The sequence below is a fragment of the Ochotona princeps genome, chromosome 17 (assembly GCF_030435755.1).
Source record: "Ochotona princeps isolate mOchPri1 chromosome 17, mOchPri1.hap1, whole genome shotgun sequence".
Taxonomy (NCBI): domain Eukaryota; kingdom Metazoa; phylum Chordata; class Mammalia; order Lagomorpha; family Ochotonidae; genus Ochotona; species Ochotona princeps.
Window position 1 is genome coordinate 26,696,508 of NC_080848.1, and position 13,688 is coordinate 26,710,195.

The 13,688-nt window shown below is 55.0% G+C and overlaps 1 protein-coding gene across 1 annotated transcript in view; it reads right to left on the bottom strand.

Annotated features, from left to right (window-relative positions):
- CUEDC1 (CUE domain containing 1) overlaps window positions 1-4,965 on the bottom strand; it is a 72,759-nt gene extending 67,794 nt beyond the window's left edge. Inside the window, exon 1 of the mRNA XM_058676147.1 lies at window positions 4,868-4,965. The gene's annotated coding sequence lies outside the window, so the exon portion shown is untranslated. The remainder of the gene's footprint in view (window positions 1-4,867) is intronic.
- Between the last annotated feature and the right edge of the window lie 8,723 nt (window positions 4,966-13,688).

Below are 13,688 nucleotides of genomic sequence, written 5' to 3' on the forward strand. Positions count from 1 at the left end.
CATCTTCCTCTCGCTGCTCAGCGCCCACCTTGCCACTCGTAGACTTAGCCAGTGGTGACCCTGACCCTGGGTGCCCTCTTCCTAATGCTCTCCCTGGCTCGCTCTCTGCTCCTGGCACAGCCTGAACCAGAACTAATCCCGGACCTGAACACAATGAACTCCTTTCCTGCACCTGATCATCCTACAAGACCACAGAGCATCTTATCATAGAGTCCCACAGCAGCAAACTGGTCACCATACAGCACAAGGCTTGCAGGCACCCTCCAGGACGCAGCACTTTCCTACTGATCAGGCAGTCAGGGTGTCAGAGAAGGAACAAGAGCTCTTGCCCCTGTGTTTTCTGCAGAGCCCATTCAGCCCAGAAACTGAAGTCCCCCAGCGGTGTTTTTCAGCAATCAGTTCAGATGGGATGAAGTCTTTAATTCCAGCCTCTTCTGAGACCCAGCCTTGCTCTCTCCTAAGATCGCGACAGCTATCTTGCTGAAAGCCCTTAAGATTATTGTATAATTAAGATGTACTTATTATCTATTTGCAAAGCAGACTTACAGAGAGGCCCCCTCCCCATGTACCTTTCCCAGCGGGGGGCCGCTCCCTACCTGCCTGCATGACAGGAGCCTGAGGTGTTGCTCAGTTCACCCTGGGAGGGGGTGGCAGGATCCACAGAACCCTATTCTCCTGACACACACATCCAGGCTCACAATGACAGTCCTGTGACAACAGCCAGCTTCATCTTCCCTTGGCTGAAGTGCAGCACCCCCTCCAGGAAGTCCTCCCTGCTCTAACTCCCCTCTTCGCTGACCAAACAACCCTTCTTCAGTGCTTTCTCTGATCACAGCCCCTGCCGTGATAACTGCAACTCCAGGCTCACGTCTGTCGCCCCTACTGGACTGCAGACACCTCGAGGGCAGGACACATGCCCGGTGACCTCTGCGCCCAGGTCAGCCCCAGCAGAGGGACTGGGACTTGGCTAGTTGGTCTCAGCAGACAGCGTTAAGTTGACCTCACCAGGCCCCTTCCAGGGGGTCCCAGGTTGCTGTGGGCATTTAGGGGAGTGAGCCAGAGGATGGAAAGGATAATCCCTGCTTGTCTTTATTTCTGCATTTCCAACAAATTTAAAAAGAAAAAAAGCTATTCAAGCTTTTTGTCCCCAGGTTACAGGGCCATTTCCCTAAAGACAAGAGAACAGAATTGGTTCCCATCAGGGCCACAATAGCTGTGCAGGCAGCCCTTCCACACCACCACACCGTACTTGGTGGTCCTACTGCTATGCCTCTTCATAAGAAAAGAGCCTTCAGACTTCCACATCCAAAAGCATGATGGCAAGCACTCTCTCCAACAAGCATGTACTCCTGGCCTGGTGTACATCAGCTCTCTCATATTCTCTCTAATTGTGAGACAGCGAAGCAGAGAGCTCAGCTTCAGTCTGGGGAACCCCTTCTGCACCCTCTCCTTGAAGCGAGGAAAGCACCGGGTGAACACAGGTGCAGAGCAGCCGGACTGCCTCCTCGAGGAGCTAGGCCTTAAAAAAAAAATTATTAATTATTTTTATTGGAAAATCACATTTTACAGGGAGAAGGAAAGATAAAAAGATCTTCTGTCTGCTGGTTATCTCCCCAAGTGGCCGTAATGGCCAGAGCTGAGTTGAGCTGAAGTCAGGAACCAGGAGCTTCTTCCAGGTCTCCAGTGCAGACACAGGGTCCCAAGGCCTTGGGCCGTCCCTCTGCTGCTTTCCCAGGCCACAAACTGGGAGCTGGATGGGAAGTGGAGCAGCTGGGACACAAACAAGTATCCATTATAGAATCCCGGAACATGAAAGACAAGGACTTTAGCCACTAGGCTACCGCATCGGGCCCAAGCTGGACCCTCTTTCCTTTCTACTTTCTTCCCTGAAACACGTAATGCTGCGTCATAATAAAGACAGCGCAGCCACAGTCTGTGAGACTGGAGCTTGTGTTTGCAAGTGCTGGCATCACACCTGTGACCTGCAGCCACAGTACTGGGAGTCCCCTACATTGCTCTGACACATCACAGCTACTTCCTGGGAGCCTGGCTGCAGCAGATGTCAGAGAGACATGGTGACAGCCTCAGCCAAATGCCCCAGTCCATGCCAGCCGAGGCTGCAGCAGACAATATAGAGGCCCTGGGGAGGGGAACCCTCACTCACAGCCACAGGACCCTTGCACACCCTCAGTACCTTTTCCATGTCCTGAGTTGGGGTATCTGTAAGACCCTCTAGGGATCTTGTTTCCCATAAGTTTAACAGCCACTCAGCTTCCTGCGCCCAATGCTTTAAAAGATTTCTGCTTCTGTTGCTTAGGTCCAAGGCCAAACAAATGTAGGAAATTCTAAAGGAAGAAACAGGTGTGAACGCCGCCATCTGCCCAAAGCTGCACTCACCATCACACACACACACACACACACACACACACACACACACACACACACACACATACACACAGCTCCCTACCAACCACAGCTGCCTGGGGTGACAGAACAGTCAGTCATACAGGGCAAGTGCTCTGAGAGGCTCCTTCACACCTTAGCAAGTGTGGTCTTTGCAGCAGCCCCATGGGCTATGGCTAGGAAAGAAAGAAAGGCCAGGCCTTCTGGGGCTGCACTGGGAGACAGCCAGCCCTTTGGCTCCCACTGGCCTGCCAAGGTCCCAGGTGGGAGGGTTTGGACACAGAGGCTGACACTACCTGCACGCCGTATTGGAATGCCTGGCTTCCAGTGCCACCTCTGCCTCCTGTTAATGGACACTCGAAGGCAGCAGTGGCGGCTCAAGCAGTTGGGACCCTGCTGCCCTATGGGAGACCCCGATTGAGCTGCTGGCTCCCTGCTTTGGCCTGGCCCAGCCTCAGCCAATGTAGGCATTTGGGGAGTGAATCTGTAGACAAATACAACAAATAAGTAAAAACAAACAAACAAAAAGTTTAAAGTCTACATGGATCTAAGGAACTTCTAACACTCGGATCCCGGCCTTGAATGACTCCAAGAGAGGAGGCCTACACACTTTCTACTCTCCACTCACTCCCCTTCCTCCTGACCCTGGCTAAAAACAACAGCATGTCTACCCAAGTCCTCATCCCTTCACCCCCTTCCAAGTCCACAGTCCTGTGGCCTGAGCCCAGGGCCCAGAGCTTACCCACTACATAAACACCAAAATCAGCCCCTAGAACAGGGCCCCCTCACCGGCCCCTGCCCTATGGGGCTGTAGGGAGCTGGGAGAGCAGGTGGCAGAGGCTACAGGCTCACAGTTGCATGGGACAATCTTGAGAAAGATCACACAGAGGTCTGCTCTTTGCACCCTAGCCTTGGCCAGCCACAAAGGAGCCAAATGCCATAACTGGTCCAGGTTAGACTACCTGCCCTAGAGCAGGGTCCCTAATGGACGCCTTCATTCTAAAGAATGTATGGGGAGAGCGGAACTTCCACCAGATTCTCAGGAGCCCCTGATCTGACCTCTGGCCCCAAGTTCCCCCTCCCCCCCATAGTAGTCGCACAACTCAACCATGCTGGCTGCTTTTCCAGGATGTCCCAGGTCACTGCTCTGCCTGGTTCCCTGGCATCTTGTTCCTTCCAGGTGCTGAAAATGCACAAGGGTTCACCTGCCACAGGCACCAACTCCTAGGGGCCTGGGCCAGGTTTCTTCCTGCAGCCCCATTCCACCCCAGAGACTTCACCCTCCATTCAAGCTGTCAGCACCACCTCAGCAAGAGGCCTCAGCCTCATTCTTGATCCAGACAGCACTCAATTGCCTCCATGGGCACTCCAAATTTCCTGACTCCTGCAGGCACACCCAGCTTACCCCACCGAGAGCGCTGCCAGACAACCAAAGGGACGGCCTGGGGGCCCATGCTGCTGTGCACACAACCTTGGGTCCCAGGCACACCTCGGTTCTCAACTCCCAGGTAGTCGTCCCACTTCTATGCTCACCTTCACCCAAATGAAAAACAAAAACAACAAGAAGAAAGGAAAATCTGAAACTTCCCTCCCTTTAAGTCCTTCCTGCGAATTGAATTCCAAAATTAATTTCTTGGAGCGAAAACTTTTTCAAGAGGAAATGCAACAGAGAAGCCAGCGCTGGGTGTGCAGCCAGTCACCAGGCAAGGCACAGAGCGCGCCGGATAAAAGCCTACTGCTCACCCCCGAACTCCATGCTCCAGGCGCTCCGAGCCGGAGGGGCGGGCTGGGGCCACAGGGGCGGGGACAGCACGTCCTGAACTTTCCCAGCCCGGCCGCCCGGAGATGCAGCTCCCAGGGGACGGGGTGGAACCAGAAGAGACTGAGCCGACCTGTGGCCTCAGCGGGGGCAGGAAGGGAGCCTCCCCTCCCCCCTTAAGGGAATGCGCTCCCAACAGGCGTTCCCGCCAGCGGCCACCCGCCGGACACCGGGCCTGAGCCCCTCAGCCCCCTAAACCCCTACTAGGTCTTGGCAAAGCCGGGAGGGGCACACACAAAAGAGGGAGCGGCGGGAGAGGGGCTCGGGCGGCGCAGGCTTCTGGAGGCCTCGCGCCCTTTCCCCCGCGCCACCGGCCTGCGACCACCTCTGTCCTCGCAGCCCCCAGGTGTCCACACGCCCCCCACCCGCACCAGTCCGCGCCCAGGGTCCAGGACGAGGTGGGGGCTGGCGGGGGTAGGGGGTAGGGTAGGCCGGGATCTGCCGCACGCGGCTGGTGCGGCGCGGGGTCGGGGAGCCTCAGAGACAGCCCCGGGAATCAAACTCGGGGCGGGCCCGCCTCGCGGCGGCGCCTCGACTACGGGTCCGAGAGGTGGGGCCGCCGCGAGCCGGGGATGGGGGGTCGGGACGGCGCGCCGGCCGCCCCGCGGGCTGGGCGCCAGGGCCGGGCGCCAACGAGGGTCTTACCGAGCAGCCGCCGCGCGTGTCCGCTCCCCGCCGCCGGTGGGGCCGGGCCGGGCCGGGCGGGGGAGGGGCCGCGATCCCGCGGCGGCGGCGGGCCCGGCTCGGCGGCGCGGGGAGGCGCGGGGAGGCGGAGAAAGCGAGCGAGGCGAGGCCGGCTTCCTAGCGGCGGGCGCCGAGAAATGCAGCTGTCCTGCCTGCGCGGCTGTTTGCGAGGCCGCAAGTGGAAACGCGCGGGGAGGAGCGGGGTCGCGGGCGGGGCGCGCCCGGGCGCCGGCGCCCCCAGACCCTCTCCGGAGGCCGACCTCTACCAGACAGTGGGGAAACCGGAACGGGGGTCTGGAAACCAGCCCGGTGGCGGGGACCAGACAAGGGGAGGGGGCGGTGAGGACAGCCTACGCGTGCGCCCCCAGCCCCAGCCGCCGGGGCTTCCCCGCCGGCAGGCAGGGAGCCCCGGCGCCGGGGCAGAGCGGGGTTCAGGAAATCCTGTTCCTCCCGGCTCGGGGAGCAACCCCGGGAAGCTGTGGGAAGCAGGGAGTCCCGAGGCTTCGCAGAGCTACGGGATGTGGAGGAGGGGAGAACTGGGAGCAGGGCTGGCCTGAGAGGCCGCCCCTGAGTGACCGGACCCCAGGGTGAGGGGAGGACGCGGACGGCAAGGCTTGAGGCAGTCCGAACGTGGGGGAGGGAGTCAGGACGAGGACGCCCAATCGAGTGCCAAGGTCGGAGGAGACGGTGGGGAGGGGACCGGGAATCATAGCTGTCAGGCATCGCCGCCATCAGCCTCCACCCGAAGTGCCTCCTTTCCACTCCTCCTCAGCGTCCGGGCCGCTGAGGGAACACCTGCGCTCCGGGAAGATTTCCCTGTGAAGAACTTGTTGCACAACAGAGAAATGGACCTTGGTTGTGCTTTCCCCTCCTTGCTCGGTTGCAGACTGCAGTTTGGGGGTGGGCAACCTTGCTTTGAAGAGGATCTGCTTAGGAGGGCTGAGGCAGGCAAAGGGTCTGGAGAAGGTCGACTGGGTAGCTCTTTCCCTCCACCCTTTCCCCGGTTTCCGGGCCTAGACTCCGGGACAGCCTGCTCTGTCCTCTCCTGAGGACTTGCCAAGAAGGATCAGCAGACTCAGCCACTGAGACATGTGAAGGTAAAAACCGCAAAGCCCCAGCGCCGGCGCCTCTGAGTTTCCCTGGTTTGCTCCTCAAGGGTAATTGTCCTCAGCGAATGGTGCACCTGGGAGGGGCGGAACCGCGAGGCCACGCCCCCCGGAGGGCGGTCCGCTGTGGATCCCCGCCTCCGGGCTGGGGTCCTTAACCCCTCTGAGGAGTTCCTCGCTTTTTTTTTTTTAATTGTTTTATGACACCGTTTAATAGGCACTGGGGTTTCCTTTCCCCCTCTCCAAGTTTCCTCCCCTCCCCACTGTTCTCCCCTCCAGTCTTACAACGAGTGTCTTTCATGAATTTTCACAAGTCCATCATGCTGCACTTGCCCTCCTCTAACCCAAGAGCCTTAGCAGTGTCCAGGAGACTTTGGGGCGCCCTATGAACCGCCAGAGAGGGTCGCGAGACCCCAAGTTAGAAATTCTTAAGCTAGAAGGCCTGACGCAGCCTTCCTTCTGGACTTCTGTTGTGTCCAGGGCCGACTGTGTCCTCCCCACTAGAGGACTTCGGCCTGTGCTGTCAAGTGTGCCACGTTGTTCTACTGAGCCCGGGTAGTCACATCTGCCACTTGCCTGCTTATTTACAAGAGCCCCCTGTGGCTCTTCCCTGTCACGGCGATGTTGTACCTGCAAGCTGGGCAATTTCCCTGTTCAGATTCCCCGGAGTCTCTCCTTAGATCATAGCAGTGAATAAAACCAGGGCCTGTGATGCCTTCACACTCTTCTCCCTCAGGTCTTGCTAACACGTTCCCCCTTTGGGGTCTGCCCTCTGGGAAGCTTGACCACAGACCCCTTCCCTGCTTCCCGCACTCCCACACTCCCACACTCCCACCTCTGTCTGGAGCCTGCAGGTTCCAGGCCAGGGCTCTCCTGAGTGCTGTCCGTCTTGCAGCTATCGCCCAAGGGTGTCCACCTACAGGTCCTTCAGGCCTGGCAAACCCTCCGAGCCAGTGTGGGACACCAGCTGAGGTGGGACACCTGCGGGACTGCCAGCCTCATGCCCCTTCTGAGAGAGCTTCTGGGGATCCAGCACCCATGTCAAGGCTCTGGGTACAAATTGCTCAGTGCTGTGTCCACCTTGCCAGCGCATGGCCCTGCAGCTGAGCTCTGCAGGAGCCTCCCAGCAGCCCCCACACCCCCCAGGAGTGAGGACTTGACAGGGAACTGGCTTCCAGCAGGTGGATAAGGCATGTACGGAAACCCTGCATCTTCTTCACTGATTGGTTTGTGAGCATCCAGGGGTCCTGATCTCCTAACAGAGGTGGACTGTCCTCAGCCAGGCTGTGTAGACTAGACTGAGGACAGCAGAATCCTGTGGGGCCTGGAGCCATCTCAGTTGTCTTCCAGCATACTAGCAGTCTATCAAAATGTTCATGATACAATGTTATAGAAAAGCAAGGCTATACAATGGCATATGATTTACTCATACAAGAAAAGTTGTAAGAAAAAATGTTAACACTTGCTGAATGAGCACTTTACGGATAACTTATGTTGCTTTTTTTCTAGAGTTTCTACATTGAATATATAGGCTTTACACATACACCCTTTAGCATCACTGTAACTGAAAGAGGAACTTTAAACAGAAATAACTTTCCTCCATACTATGTTTAACATAAACTATCTCACTCCCATTCCAAGCCCACTTTAATTCACCTGCCATGTGCCCCATAGATAGGGACTCTCTAGCCCATCCAGTCCCTGCCCAAGCCGAGGAGAAGGCAGGTACAGGGCAGCGAGGGAGAGGGGCTTCCAGGGCTTTGCAAGGAGGGAACAGTTACACTGATGGGGGAGAGAGCTAAGAGGACAAGTTAAAGCAGCTGGCTTTGTGCTGTACCTTGAGCAATGGTGGTGAGCTTAGCTGGGGATAAAGGCACTCCCCATTTTGAAGCATGTTTAGATGTCAGGTTCAGCTAACCCAGGTGGGAGACCCAGAAGAGGCTTCTGATGCCTGGCTTTGGCATGCCCCAGCCCCAGCTGTTGTAGTCATTTGGGGAACCAACAGATGGAAGAACTCTAGCTCCATCTCTAACTCTGTCTCTCAAGTATTTAAATAAGCAAGTCTTTTTAAGAACTCATGGAAAATGGAATTAAAAGATAAGTTTATTTTGGAGCAAATAAAGTTTTGAAATCCATGTCAATGAGGGATCTTCAGAAAATTCATGAAATATGTGCATTGGGGAAAAAACTGCATGGTTTTCAACATTTAAATAAAATACTTACCTTTCGATTTCTTTTTCTGTGAACTTTCTGCATTTCCATTGTGCGTTACTCTATTCTCTGTCATTTTAGGGTGTCTCCTATACTTCCATAAAAGGGGCTCACTGCACATGCTCTGTGGAGGGCCTGTCCTGTCCCTGCTGGGCTCCTGGATGCCCCTTCACCAGCTTACCCAGCACTCGGCTTGCTGGGCCAACTGGCTGGAGGCTGACATAGGTTTGGAGCAGCAAATCACCTTTCTCCACCCCCAACTCAACCCTAAGGGCACAACCCAGCAGCTAAGTGCCCAGACCTTGGTGCCAGTCCAATGAGGGCACAAGCAAGACCCTGCAGTACCACTTCACACTAGCTGGATGACCCTGGGCTGATTCCATGATCTCTCAGCATGTCATTTTCTTTCATCTCTAAAATCCCATAAAGAATGTCGCCTTCTTTGCACACTTGCACATGTCTTATCTTGATCTTCACAAAAACCCTAAGAAGTGGGCACTGCAGGTCTGGGAAGAGAGGAAGGCTGACTCCGTTGTTTGATGCTCCACAGCCAGTTGCTGAATCAAGATCCACAGCCCACCCTAGACCCCAGAGCCCAGCACTGCACTCCACACCTGGAACTCAGGAGGAGTGCACCATGTGTCTCCAGATGATATCTTTTCCCCCCAGACGATGGCTTGAGTATGGCTTGCCCGTGCCAAATTCCAGAGGACAGCATCTGTTCTGTCCCAAGGGGAGTGTGGCAAAAACAAATGAAGAAGTGTGTGTGTGTGTGTGTGTGAGAGAGAGAGAGAGAGAGAGAGAGAGAGAGAGAGAGAGAGAGAAATCAGGCAGGGGACTTTTTACACCAGTTGTGTGAATATTCCAGACCTGAGGAAGCTAAAGTGATGTGACAACTGAATGTGACCTCTGACCCTTGATCAGAGCTCTGAAGGTAGGGGAGAAAGGAGGCAGGTCAAATGAGAAGACAGGTTACATCCAAGCATTAGACACACGGGGTAACGGTGCAGTGCTAATGACTGTGTACCCCTGTTTGTAGGAAATACACACAGAAGTATTTGGGGGCAAAGGTTGTGAGCTGTGAAACCCAGGAATGGGTCAGAAAAAATTAGATCAATGGAAACCACAAGTGATTTAGCAACGGAAAAATGCTAATTACTGGTGAATCTGGTAAAGGGTATGCAAGCGCTTCCGGTACTGCTTTCATTTTCGCAGCTTTTGTGAGTTTGAAATTATTCCAAACTCTTTAAACCTTTTTTTTTTTTTTTTTTTTTTTTTTTTAGTTCCAGGCTCATTCTGTGCTTTTCCTGCCGGAGCCCTGCCTTCTGCTTGTCTCCAGTGGGCAGGAGTGTTTAAACACATTTGAAAAGTACGAGAATGAGAAAGAAAAGCATTCTCAGCCTCCGGAACAGCAGGATCCAAAGATGAAGAAGTGTCAACTCTAAGTGTACAGGGCAGAAACGACCTGCGCTGGCACACGTGGTACCGAGCTGCGCCAGCGCACGGCTCCCGGGCTCGGCCGAGAGCGCAGCCGGTGTGGTAGAGGCAGAAACCCTTTCCCACTCGCGGACACGCGTGTGGTCTGGAGATCCTCGGAGAAGAGTACGAATCCTCGGCGGGGCGGCGGCAGGCGCTGTCCTAGGGGTGTGTCCTCTGCGAAGATCACAGGACCGAGTGGAACCTCCCAAGCGTCCAGCCGCGCGGCCTTCCACGCACACCCGCACACCCGCCAGCGCCCCCAGGAGCGCCCGGGCCAATCCGAGCTCGGGGGAGGGAGCGGCGGCAGCCAAACCCAGAGTGGCGAGGCGCTCTTCGGGGCGGGACTGACCCGCCGCAGACTTGTTTGTCCGCCCAGGCTCCCGCTGCAGGGATCGCTGGGCAGAGGAGGTCGCCAGAGAACCCGGGGCCGAAAGTGGCGTGGGTCTGATCGCGCCACGGCAGTTCCCTCAGCTCCTTTCAGCTTCTGCAGTCTAGGATACCCTCGGTGGAGCCAGGGGGGCTACAAGAATGTCAGCCCTCTCCACCCACCCAGTTGGGGCTCCTACCTGGATGGGTGGCTACTCTCCCTTTCGGCTTGGAAAGGAAGAGGTCAGCCTACTGCCAGCCTTGCAGGATCCAAGCGGTTGGCCGAGGGTGAGCGTGCCGAGGGAAGCTGTGCGGGCACCCTGACTGTACACCGTGGGGCTAGCATGGGCTGCTTCGTTCTGGGCGGGGCATATGTCAAGATCTCGCAGCCTGGTGGCTCTCACCTGGTTCTGTCCTGCCACATCTCAGGCTATCTTTCCATTAGCTGCCGTTCAAGAAATGAGCTTCCATCTGATTCACTCGTTCTTGGAATGGAGTACTGGTTCTTACACTGGATGCCAACCACCCCACCCCACCCCAGCCCCAGATCTTAGACATGGCAATGAGGAAGCAAAGGACAGGATCCAGTTCCTCTACAGACATGGAAACAAATGCAGGATGGGTGAATGCAGAATTACCTTTGTAGAGTTGGACTTGTAAAGAGTTTGCATTCATAGGTCAACTTTATTTGCAAAGATTTATTTTATTTGGGGCCTGGCGCGTTGACCTAGCGGCTTAAGTCCTCTCCTTGAACACGCCAGGATCCCATATGGGCGCTGGTTCTAATCCCGGCAGCCCTGGTTCCCATTCAACTCCCTACTTGTGGCCTGGGAAAGCAGTCGAGGACAGCCCAAAGCCTTGGGACCCTGCACCCGTGTGGGAGACCCGGAGGAAGTTCCTGGCTCCTGGCTTCGGATTGGCTCAGCTGCAGCTGTTGTGGCCACTTGGGGAGTGAATCATCCAACGGAAGATCTTCCTGTCTCTCCTCCTCTCTGTATATCTGACTTTGCAATAAAAATAAATAAATCTTTAAACAAACAAAAAACAGATGCAGGGTGCCCCGAGACAGGTGGCAGGAAGGCCACGAGGGGTGGGGTCAATGACATGGGGGTTCCATGCTAAGCACTACACAGGAGCCAGACCCAAACTTTCCCAACAACGATCATACCGGCCTTATCTCACAGCTGAGGAACTGAGCCCAGAGACACCGTGGGGCTTGCCCAGGGTCACATGGCTTCAAGCAGCGATGCTCTGCTCTGGGTCACCCATGGCATAGCACCTCCCAAGTGAGCCTATGCAAACCCTCCCTCTGGGGTGGGGACCCTTGCACTTACCTTAGTCATTGACTCTCTGTGCTTTATGAAGCAGGTCCCTCAGACACTGGGAGTCAGGTGTCCAAGGGAAAAATCAGCAAAAATCAACTGGCAAGTTAACAGCGCTGTTAACTTGCAAGATCTGGGGATGTGCAGTTGACAGATTTAGCCCAGTCAGTTGACAGCTAGTCTCTTCCATGGGTGCACCACTTCTATTTTTATTTTGGTATCTTCCAGCTCCTCCTGTTACACCAAGGCACAGGTGTGTGGCGGTGGGGGTGGGGAGGAGTGGGGGCATGACCTGTCCGCCTGAAGTAACCCTGAAGCTGGACTTTGCCGAATGTCCACTGTTTTGCACAGGAGAAAATGTTTGAGGACTGGTTGTGAGGAAAGCATTCAGGACTCAGGGGAGAAGGGCTGGGAAGCCTTTTTTCTATCTAGGCTCAGTTGGATGTTTATAATCTCATACATGGAATTATCAACCTTACAGTAGCTTATGGATTTACTGGATTTCACATCCCACCTGCCGGTGCCTCAGCTGGGCCTACCGTGGCCCTGGCATGGGGCCTCTCCTACCCCACAGGCCATGGGCCAGTCTCCTCTTCCTGAGACCACTGTCCTTCTCTAGCCCTCTTCCGGCTCCAGTCTTTCTTCCTGGGGGTGGTTCCCACATACCCTTAGTGTTGACCAAGTGTCAGATCTCCCTTGTGTGGAACAGGGCTGCCCTAGGCCTTGGGATGTGCTCTTGGGAGTCCAGGAAGGTGTGGGCTCCATCTCCCCACAGGAAGCTGCTCACAGGTCCCCCCTGCAGGGCGGCTCCCTTCTTATTGAGTCTTGCTCATTTCTACAGTTGCAGATTCTGTCATTCATCTAGTGCAGATCTCCCATCTTTTTTTTTTTTAAGATTTATTTATTTTCATTGCAAAGTCAGATATACAGAGAGGAGGAGAGACAGAGAGGGAGATCTCCCATCTGATGATTCACTCCCCAAGTGACTGCAGTGGCTGGTGCTGCGCTGATCTGAAGCCAGGAGCCAGGAGCCTTTTCCGGGTCTCCCACACGGGTGCAGGGTCCCAAGGCTTTGGGCTGTCTTCGACTGCTTTCCCAGGCCACAAGTAGGGAGTTGAATGGGAACCAGGGCTGCCGGGATTAGAACCAGCGCCCATATGGGATCCTGGCGTGTTCAAGGAGAGGACTTTAGCCACTAGGCTACAGCGCCAGGCTCCTTCTCCCCATCTTGATGGAAGCTGACATGATCACAGCTGGTCTGAGCGCTCTAGTCACCACACACAGCCCAGGCAGGTGCAGAGTGCAAGGGGGTCGTGATGAGGCTCATGATACAACAACATAACAATTTCTCCAAAATATCATTTGCTCCTCTTCCTCATTAACCCTCCCACACCCCTCCCCTTCCCTCACATGCACTTCAGCAGGACTGGTTTCCACCTGGCTCCTTCCTCACAGCAGCAGCCGCAGTAGGCCCTCCTTGGTTGAGAGGCAAGAAATCTCGGTACCCCAACTGTAAGTCTGACTTCCAAATCTGGCTCACTCTGAGGAACCTGGCTGAAAGGGCTTTGGGGAGAGGTGAACACCTGGCTTTCTGCCAGTCTCTGCAGAACTGGCACATGCACCCTCACCTGGGACCTGCACACTGGCTGTCAGAGTCGCTGGGTCACTTGCTGGGAAGGGCTAGTCCCTTTCATTCCTCCTTGCCTCCTCACCTTCCTCTCCAGCTGTCACACTGAAAGACCAGTTCACTGGCAGCATAGAATGTTTACCTCAAGTGTTCATCTTTAGCTTGGACTGGCACAGCCAACTTGCAGGTGGACTTCACTTTTGGTAAATTCTGTAAAGAATAAGCATAAACAAATGCTCGAGAATTCTTCCTGCATGATTAACAACTACGCATGTACATTAGAAGGGATTTACCCCAACAGCAGTAGTAATTTTAAGTTCGTACTTTGGATCCCAGCATAATGGCTCAATGGTTAAATCCTCACTTTGTAAGAGCCAGGATCCAATATGAGCACCAGTTTGTGTCCTGGCTGCTATACTCCCCAACCAATTCCCTGCTTGTAGCTTGGGAAAGCAGTCGAGAATGGCCCAAAGTCTTGGGACCCTTCACCCATGTGGGAGACTCGGAAGAAGCTCCTGGCTTCAGATTGGCTCAGCTCTGGCTGTTGCAGCCAGCTGGAGAGTGAACCAGTAGAAAGATCTTTCTGTCTCTCCTCTCCATAAATCTGATCTGCCTTTTCAATGAAAATAAATGAGAGAGACAGAGAGAGAGAGAAGCAGAATGAAGTTCAT